At 43.9% G+C, this 9,019-nt stretch overlaps 1 protein-coding gene across 10 annotated transcripts in view; it reads right to left on the reverse strand.

The window, feature by feature from the left end:
• Positions 1-8,013, reverse strand: part of TMEM63B (transmembrane protein 63B) — a 113,151-nt gene extending 105,138 nt beyond the window's left edge. Inside the window, exons 1-2 of one of the 10 annotated variants that reach the window (XM_068129457.2) lie at positions 7,935-8,013; positions 1,977-2,066 (exon numbers count right to left, since the gene is read on the reverse strand). The gene's annotated coding sequence lies outside the window, so the exon portion shown is untranslated. Of the gene's footprint in view, positions 1-1,976; positions 2,067-7,051; positions 7,170-7,688 lie in introns of those variants that run through there. The other 9 variants (XM_078784192.1, XM_078784191.1, XM_068129456.2 and 6 more) reach the window with 9 other exon arrangements.
• Between the last annotated feature and the right edge of the window lie 1,006 nt (positions 8,014-9,019).

Genomic DNA, 9,019 nt, shown 5'->3' on the forward strand with positions numbered 1-9,019 from the left:
ATGAAATGCTCTGATTTAATGCCTATTGCTGCATGTATTGTTACAGGATGTATCACCGATCTAAATGATATTAAAGCCTACCCAGAGGTAAAGTCGTGTCTGCACTTGATTTTCACGACATAAATGTTCCATGATATTTGTTATATTATATCACATTTATCTATCAATATTGTTGAAATAAAGATCAAATAGCTGTATGTTGAAATATGTTGAAAAAGTCAAAACTTTACATGGGGTGTACTTACTTTTTCACGTGACTGTATATATATACGTATATAGTGTTTTAAGGTTTGCACATTTGTAAAAATACCATTATTGTACACAATTATGGTTTTGAAATGTTATTGGTTCACAAGGAATTAAGTGACCACTATATTCCTCATGTGTCTGCGTGTGTGTGTCTGTGTGTCTGTGCGTCTGTCTGTCCGCAGCATAACTACCCAATGATATCATCCGATCTTGATGAAACTTGGGTGGGAGGTTGATATCATGATCTAGTTGTGTCCTGCCTAGAGTGGGCGTATTGCGCCCATTGCGCCCACTCTGCTATAAAGCCCAGATCGGTGGAGTGTTGCAGTGATGGTTGTCCTTCTGGAAGTTTCTCCCATCTGCACACAGTATCTCTGGAGCTCATCCAAAGTAACCATCGGGTTATTTGTCACCTCTCTTAACAAGGCCCTTCTCCCCCGATAGCTCAGTTTGGCCGGGCGGCCAGCTCTAGGAAGAGTCCTGGTTGTTCCAAACTTCTTCCATTTAAGAATTATGGAGGCCACAGTGCTCTTGGGAACCTTCAATGCAGCAGAAATGTTTTTGTAGGCTTCCCCAAATCTGTGCCTCGACAAAATCCTGTCTCTGAGCTCTGCAGGCAGTTCCTTCGACCTTGGTTTTTGCTCTGATATGCATTGTCAGCTGTGAGACCTTATATAGACAGGTGTGTGCCTTTCCAAATCATGTCCAATCAATTGAATCTACCACAGGTGGACTCCAATCAAGGTGTAGAAACATCTCAAAGATGATCAAGAGAAATGGGAGGCACCTGAGCTAAATTTCAAGTGTCATAGCAAAGGGTCTGAATACTTATGTCAATGTGATATTTCAGTTTTTTCTTTTTGATAAATTTGCAAAACTTTCTAAAATCCTGTTTTCTCTTTGTCATTATGGGGTATTGAGTGTGGATTGATGAGGGGGAAAAAAAGAATTTAAACGATTTCAGTATAAGGCTGCAACATAACAATGTGAAAAAGTGAAGGGGTCTGAATACTTTCTGAATGCACTGTATGAACTCTCGTTGAGAGAGCCGATTGCAATCCCTACCAGTTGGCCTGTACGAACAGTTGCTCCCTTACACAACTGTAGAGGGATAGAAGATATGGCCTTGGATAAGAAAGTGAGAAGAAGAGCCAACAACCCCAGTTTTTGTTTTAGTAAACACCATTAAAAATGAGACGATCCCCGACCCAAACTTTTGATTTTTAGAAAGCATTTTAAAATAGAAAAAAAAAAACTTTGACAGGGTGTGAAGGTTGCAAGTTAATCGACATTTCCTCAAAATCAAGAGTGTTAACTGCAAACGCTGACGAAGTTAAGGGGAACGGGGAGAAGGGAAGACACAATGCCAGATGGGATGAACATGGAAAGCGACAGGATTAACAGGACATGACGGGGAAGGAAACTTCTTGGGGCTAGGGAAGTGGGGTCATCGGGGTGTGAGGATGTTTATGGTAGCAGAAAACTGGTCGATGGCACAAGAGCAAGTGTGAAGAGTTCAAAGAAAGAAATAAACTTAATGTAAATTAAAATTGAAGACGACAAATCAAACCAGCAGAAGCCAAAGCTGCTGGCCATGCCTGACATGAGACCCCATAATATTATTACCATCCATCAACTAATGCGAGCAGATGGGATACCCAGCTTAACATGCACTGAGGTGTGGGGGGAGGGAGGGGTACGGAGCACGATGTGATGCAATGCCTTGCCTGTGAAGCGCCAATCCGATGGGTTATAGTCAGGTCGGGAATCAAATGGAGGCAGGTGTGCTACCTCAACAGTCCACAGACTGCACCATCCTGCCGGATTACCAAACAACACGTTTAGACATTGCATTAAAGACAAGAGAATAAAGTCGTGAAAGCAGAACAGATCTGCTTTCAGGGAAACCAAACAGGGGAACTTTTGTTTCGATTACAAAATATATTTTGTCTTTTCTTTATTGTTGACGCGATTGAGATGGAACCTGTAGCTTTGCCAACTTAAAGCGACACCACTTACTCAACAATCCTTTTGCCATTTACTCCGAAAAAAAAAACATGTTTATTGTTGTAATTAAATCGTAGTGTCTGAAATTGTTCAGGAACTCTGAGGATGGATTGCTCATGAATATTCATGAGGAGTATAACTTATGTAGCAATCAGTTCATACTGTCTCCCATTCATAGTCTCCATGCTCATGAATATACGGCAAGCGGTTCTAGCTACATTTCCATGTATTTATGTATGTATGTATGTATATATGTATGTATATGTATGCGTGCGCGCGCACACACACACACACACACAAGCCAAAGAACCCGCTCCGAGCCTCCACCAAAGCCGAAGGTTTGATCTGTTCTTAGCCACCATGACGGCACATTGTGTGGTAGTGCAAGCAGCAGGGCAGGATCTTTTTTGTTTTTACCGAGTGCAACGATGAGTTTTCAAGTTATTCCATCAGGCACCATGTGTACTCACAGGCAAGTGGCAGAAGCAGCTAAACCAGGCAGTTATAAAAAAATTAATTTGAATGTAAAACTAAAGTTATTACTATTAGAGATTTATGATGTGCTGGAGTACAGACAGTAAACACCATTAATTACGTGGTTCCCAATTGGCGGTCCGCAGTCATTTATCGCTGACCTTTGCCGGTATCTGTTGAGAAAAAGGTTAAGAACAACCGAGTCCGAACCAACTCATCCACCAAGTTTTGTCACAACTTGTCCACAACTTTTTGAGATAACGTGCTACATATCGTTTTTGGCCGCATCTCTTAATGGTGAAGAATCATTTAAATTCTAGTATCCGGATCCGGATCTTCACCCAAATCGAATCAATTCTCCCTTGTCACACACACACACAATCTTTGCACTTAGTTTCATCCGAATCCATCCAATTCCGTAACTTTTCGAGATATCGTGCTCACTGACAGACACGTAAACAAACTAGAACGGCACTCAGTATAGATCATACCTCTACCTGGTTGGTCATACCACTCAATGGTGAAGAATCACTTAAAAAGTTATACTAACTGAATCCAGATCCAGATCTTCACCAAAACTGAATGGAATCATCCTGGTCACACACACAACCTGTTCAACAAGTTTCGTCCAAATCCATCTACGACTTTTTGAGATATCCTGCTATGTATCGTTTTTGGCCCCATCTCCCAATGGTGAAGAATCACTTCTTCTTTTTTTTTTTTTTTTTTTTGTATACAAGATCGAGGCTCGTGAAAGAGCGAACATTAATCACACAGAAAAGACAAACAGACACACAAAACAAATAACATCGGGAGCGGTAGACAAGATGGGGAGAGAGGGGGAAGGACACAAACACAACATTTGAGAGCAGGGACCGAGAGACATGGAGACATCGAGAGAACTGTGGGAGGGAGAGGGCTTTGGGGGGAAGGCATGGGAAGGGGGGGGGGGTGGGAGAGGTATAAAACATATGGACACTGCCAAGACTTCCAGGAAAGAAGTTGGAATTTCAAACAAGGTGGATCTGGGGTGAATTAGTGGGGGTAGAAAAGATCAAGGTTTTGGATGGGGGAAGATAAGAGATGGTGGTGAACAGCTGTTTTGAAGACCTGGAGGGAGGAGTGTGATTGAAGTGAGTGTGGGAGTTTGTTCCAGAGGCGGGAGAAAAGAGGAATGAAAGAGTGAAGGTGAGCAGAGAGCCGAGATTTCGGCAGTTTAACCATCAGAGGGTGGCTGGCAGATCTTGTGCGACCTGTAGGAATATTTGGGGGACAGAGCACAGAGAGAGCTGGGGGAGCAAGGCCGGAGAGGAGTCGGTAGAAGACAGAAAGACCACCTACCTGCCTGCGGTGAGTGAGTGAAAGGACCTCAGATATAGCTTCATCGCGGGAGATTCCAATGATTCTGAAAGCTTTGGATTCAACAGCGTGAAGCCGAGCCAGGTGTGAGGCAGGAGCACCAGCCCATAGGGGAGAACAGTATTCCATTGAGCTGCGGATGAAAGCCTTGTATGTGGTGAGGAGCTCAGGTGTGCCTAGGAAGGACTTCGCACGACGGAGGATGCCCAGTCGGCGACTGGCTTTGGAGGCCAGCTTGGAAATGTGGTTTTCCCAAGAAAGATCATGGCAGATGGTGAGACCCAAAAGCTTGAGCGATAGAACTTCTTGGAGAGGATTGTTGAGAAAGTAGATGGGAGGGTTGTCCAGTCGATCTTTTCGGAGAGACATAGTAAGAGTGTGAGATTTGTCAGGATTGAAAGACATGTTCCACATGTTTGACCAGTCTGTGATTTTGTCCAGGTCTTCAGAGAGTGAGGAGGCTGCAGACTGCCGATCTGAGGGAAGAGGAATGGAGCGGCAGAGAGTGGACTCATCAGCAAAGAGATACAGAGGATTTTCCAGAGAGTCGGAGAGATCATTGATAAAGACCAGAAAAAGCACAGGGCCCAGCACACTGCCTTGGGGAACTCCAGCCTGAACGGGAAGGGGAGATGAGAGAAATCCATTCAGGGCCACACGTTGACTACGACCAGAGAGGAAGTCCGCAAGCCATGCATGGAGATTTCCATGGATACCATAGGAGGAGAGTTTGGTGAGCAGAGCTGGGTGCCAGACCGTATCGAAGGCACGTGATATGTCAAGGGAGACAGCTCTGATTTCCTGTTTGGCATTGAGGACCTCCATCCATTGTTGAGACAGCAGAAGCAGCATGTCCAGAGTAGAGTGACCTGGTCTGAAACCAAATTGATGATCAGAGATCAAGCCATTGGAGAAGAGGAAAGATTTCATATCCGAAGCAATGATGGATTCCATGACTTTGCTGATAATTGGGAGCAGGCTGATTGGTCTGTAGTTGCAAGGATCTGTTTTTGCACCTTTTTTGTGTAAAGCGGTAATGTTTGCTGATTTCCAGGATGCTGGCAGATGACCTTGAGCAAAAGATAGGGTGAAAAGAACAGAGAGAGGGTGAGATAGAGCGGCAGAGCAGGATTTTAGGACCCGTGGGCTGATGCCATCTGGTCCAGTTGCAGAATCAGAGTCGAGGTTTGACAAAAACTCCTCCACCTTGTCAGGAGAGAAGGTCACAGAGTCCAGGAGCAGTTTGGTTCGACTGGGAAAGGTGGGAACAGAGAGAGATGGGTTTGGGACTAAGGATTTTGAGGCAAACACAGAGTTGAGGCATTCGGCTTTGTCATGTGCGATGTCAACTGTGTGGCCATTTGAGGTAAGGGAGGGGATGGAGGGGGAACAAACACCAGAAACGGATTTGACCAGACGCCACCAGGATTTGGAGGAAGGAGACAGGTTTGAGAGTTCATTCTTGAGTGAGGAGAGATAGTGCTTCCTGGCACTCCTGAGGGTAGACACACACTTGTTCCGAGCTTGGTGGAAGGAACTGAGATTTCCTTCAGTTGGATTAGCCTTCCAAGAGGCAAAGGCAAGTTGTTTCAGGGCAACTGCCTCACCACAAGATTCAGTGTACCATGGACGGGAGGAAGGGTAAGACAACTGAAGGCGAGATGGGATAAATCTGTGCATGAGAGAGATCAGTTTGCTTTGGAAGAATTCCCAGGAAGAATTGATGTCAGAGGCAGTGGAGATGGGAGACCAATCCAGACGATTGATGGCTGCTTGAAGACCGTCCCAGTCGGCCTGAGTGAAATGCCAGACTCGTCGACGCTGAGGAGGCTCTCTGAGAATGGCCAGAGAGATGTCCACTTTGACAAGCACATGATCAGAAGAACCGATTGGAGCAGAAGAAGAGCAGCAGACATTAGCAGGGAAGTTGGTCATAACCAAGTCTAGAAGAGAAGATACTCCATTGGCTGAGATCCGGGTCGGGAAATTGACAGATTGTGTCAATCCCAGTGAGTCACAGAAGTCCTTTGCTGAGGTGCCATGACTGGTGAGAGAGGAACCCACACCCAACCAGGTGGCATGATGACAATTGAAGTCACCACATATGAGGAAGAGAGAGTTGGGATGAGTGGATAGAAGTTGGTCCATGTTGTCAGACAGTGAAATGTAGATGGAGTCATCACTGTTTGGGGGACGGTACAGAACACATATGAACAAAAGGTGGGAGCGGAGAGGAAGCCGTAGCCAGAGGTACTCTTGGGGGTGAGGAGGAGAGAGGGCAGTGCAAGGAGAGTGAGGAAGAGAGTTTTTGATAAAGATAGCCACCCCACCACCAGGCCGAGGCTCAGGTCTATCATACCGGAGGAGGGAGTAACCAGGAAGAGATATTAAGGAATCAGAGACATCTTGAAGGAGGAAAGTCTCTGTTAAGCAGATCAAGTCTGGATTGTCAGAAGCAACCTGTATGGAGAGATCAGTCAGGTTTGAGCGAAGGCCCCGGATGTTTGAGGTCCATACCGTTAATGAAGAGAGAGGGGGAGCATCGGGTACAGGACAGGGGAGGGGAGGAGTAGGGTAAGATGAAAATAAATAACTTAAATAACTTAAAAAATTAAATAAATCTCATATCACAATCCATATTCAAATCTTCACCAAAATTGAATCGATTCGTCCTCGTCAGACACCCAACCGGGCCACAAAGTTTCATCCAAATCGGTGCACAACTTTTTGGGATATCCTGCTATATGTTGGTTTTAGCCCCATCACTCAATGGTGAATACTCACTTAAAAAATTAAATAATTCTCATATACGAATACATACTCAGATCTTCACCAAAATCGAATCGTCCCCGTCACACACACACAACATGTCCACCAAGTTTCTTCCAAATCGGTCCACAACTTTTTGGGAAATCCTGCTATATGTTGGTTTTAGCCCCATCTCCCAATGGTGAATACTCACTTTAAAAAATTAAATAATTCTCATATACGAATAGATACTCAGTTCTTCACCAAAATCGAATCGAATCGTCCCCGTCACACACACACATGTCCACCAAGTTTCTTCCAAATCCGTCGATAACTTTTTGAGATATCCTGCTATGTATAGTTTTGGCCCCATCTCCCAATGGTTGTTGTTGTTGTTGTTGTTGTTGTTGGGCCCCAGACAGTTCTCTCGAACAAGCCCATGGCACGGAGACAGCAGATCGATCTCGCAGGAATGACCCAGAGATCCCCCACATCCAGGATGGTGTACTCACCATTGTTAAATTAAAGTATTTAGTACGGTTCAGTCGGGGTTCGAACCGACGACCCCCCAGACTCGTGACGTCACCGAGTGTGGGTACGTCACAGATATCCACCGAGTTACAAAGACACACACTAACTCCGTCACCGAGTTAAACAGGCAGATCGAGGCAACATGTTCATTTGTTATACGAATAATGCTGCTTCGTCCCAAATCCACCACGAATCCCAAATCCACCACCAAATTCGAAAGCTGTGACACTGACAGTTTCATGATGATTTTAACAACCGGAATTTGTACGATACGTCACACAGACACATTCTGTAAGCCGGGAAAGGAGATCAAAACTTACCAAACGGCAAAATCAAGAAGAAGAAAACAAAGACAACGAAATACCTCCGTGTTCCGGGTACCTGTCTCTTACCAACTCGTCACACCTCGAGCAGGTCATTTTACCCCCATTCTTAACACGACACCTGAATTGATCCACGTCCCTCCCTTAGTCAAGCTTCCTGCTCTTCTAATTCTATATTCCTTCCAAAAAATGTGCCTGCGTCGACTACACTCACACCTTTCAAAACGATTTACCTTCTCTCACCTTTAACTGCACTGCGATCGACATTCAAGTCACAGGGTGAACGCGATAAGTAAAGAAACAAAATAGTTTCCTTCTTTTTGGGGGGTTTTGTTTTTACTAAATATAAGTTTGAGATTGTATAATTTATGAAAACTGTACACTGGTACTAAATAAAGCCATTATTACACTTTATACACAAAACTATGAACAGATATAATTGTTGACAATTTCTATGACTGCTACTAACTACACTGCCATGACTCTCATAAAGTGTATAAACATATTTTTGGGGTTTCACCGTGCTCTACACGCAGGACTATTCATCCTTTTTTGGATAATATTTTAGTTTTAGAAGATACATTAATTTACCTATCATAACATTAGCAAATGATGTGGTGTTTATAGACTTTTGAAAAGTTCATTTCATTTACACTGATATTGTTTTGTCGTTTATGGCTGCAAAATGCACAGGATGCACATTTGATGTCGTTTGAAAACTGTTCTTTTCTTTAAACTTCACAAGTCGTTGATATTATGGTGGCAGATGGAATATGACATTTGTCGCAGTTGAACCAACCCTAAATAATACTTGATTAAAGTATTTTCAAAGATTCCAGAATTTGCAGGAGCTCGAGACCAGATACAGGAAAAGCATTGTAACTCAAGGAATTCACAAACTGTTCAACAAAAACACAACAGAGCGAATAATTATTGACCCGATTTTAAACATGAAAACTGGTTTATCTCGAAAGTGAATCATTCATATCGGATCAACAAAAACATGTCCTTCCCGATGAGAAGGCGTGTTATCACCGGCACCATGGCCAAATTACGAATTCCTGCCCGAACCAGCAGAGGGCACTGCATCAGCGTCACAGCGGCATCTTCAGCCAATGATACTACCCCGCAGCACAAACGAACAAATAAACAGGTTGTAATTGCATTGTTGGTTTAATTTCTCAATCTGTTAATTCAATCAAACCAGCCCTGCAATCCACATGCATTTCTGCAGAGAAATGCTGTTATTTTATGGGGGTAGGCAATAAAATACCTTAATCCAGGTGGATTGTATAGATTAGCATGCCCCAAATGTCGCGAAGAAGAAG

The sequence above is a fragment of the Myxine glutinosa genome, chromosome 9 (genome assembly GCF_964187855.1).
Source record: "Myxine glutinosa chromosome 9, kmMyxGlut1.1, whole genome shotgun sequence".
Lineage (NCBI taxonomy): Eukaryota > Metazoa > Chordata > Myxini > Myxiniformes > Myxinidae > Myxine > Myxine glutinosa.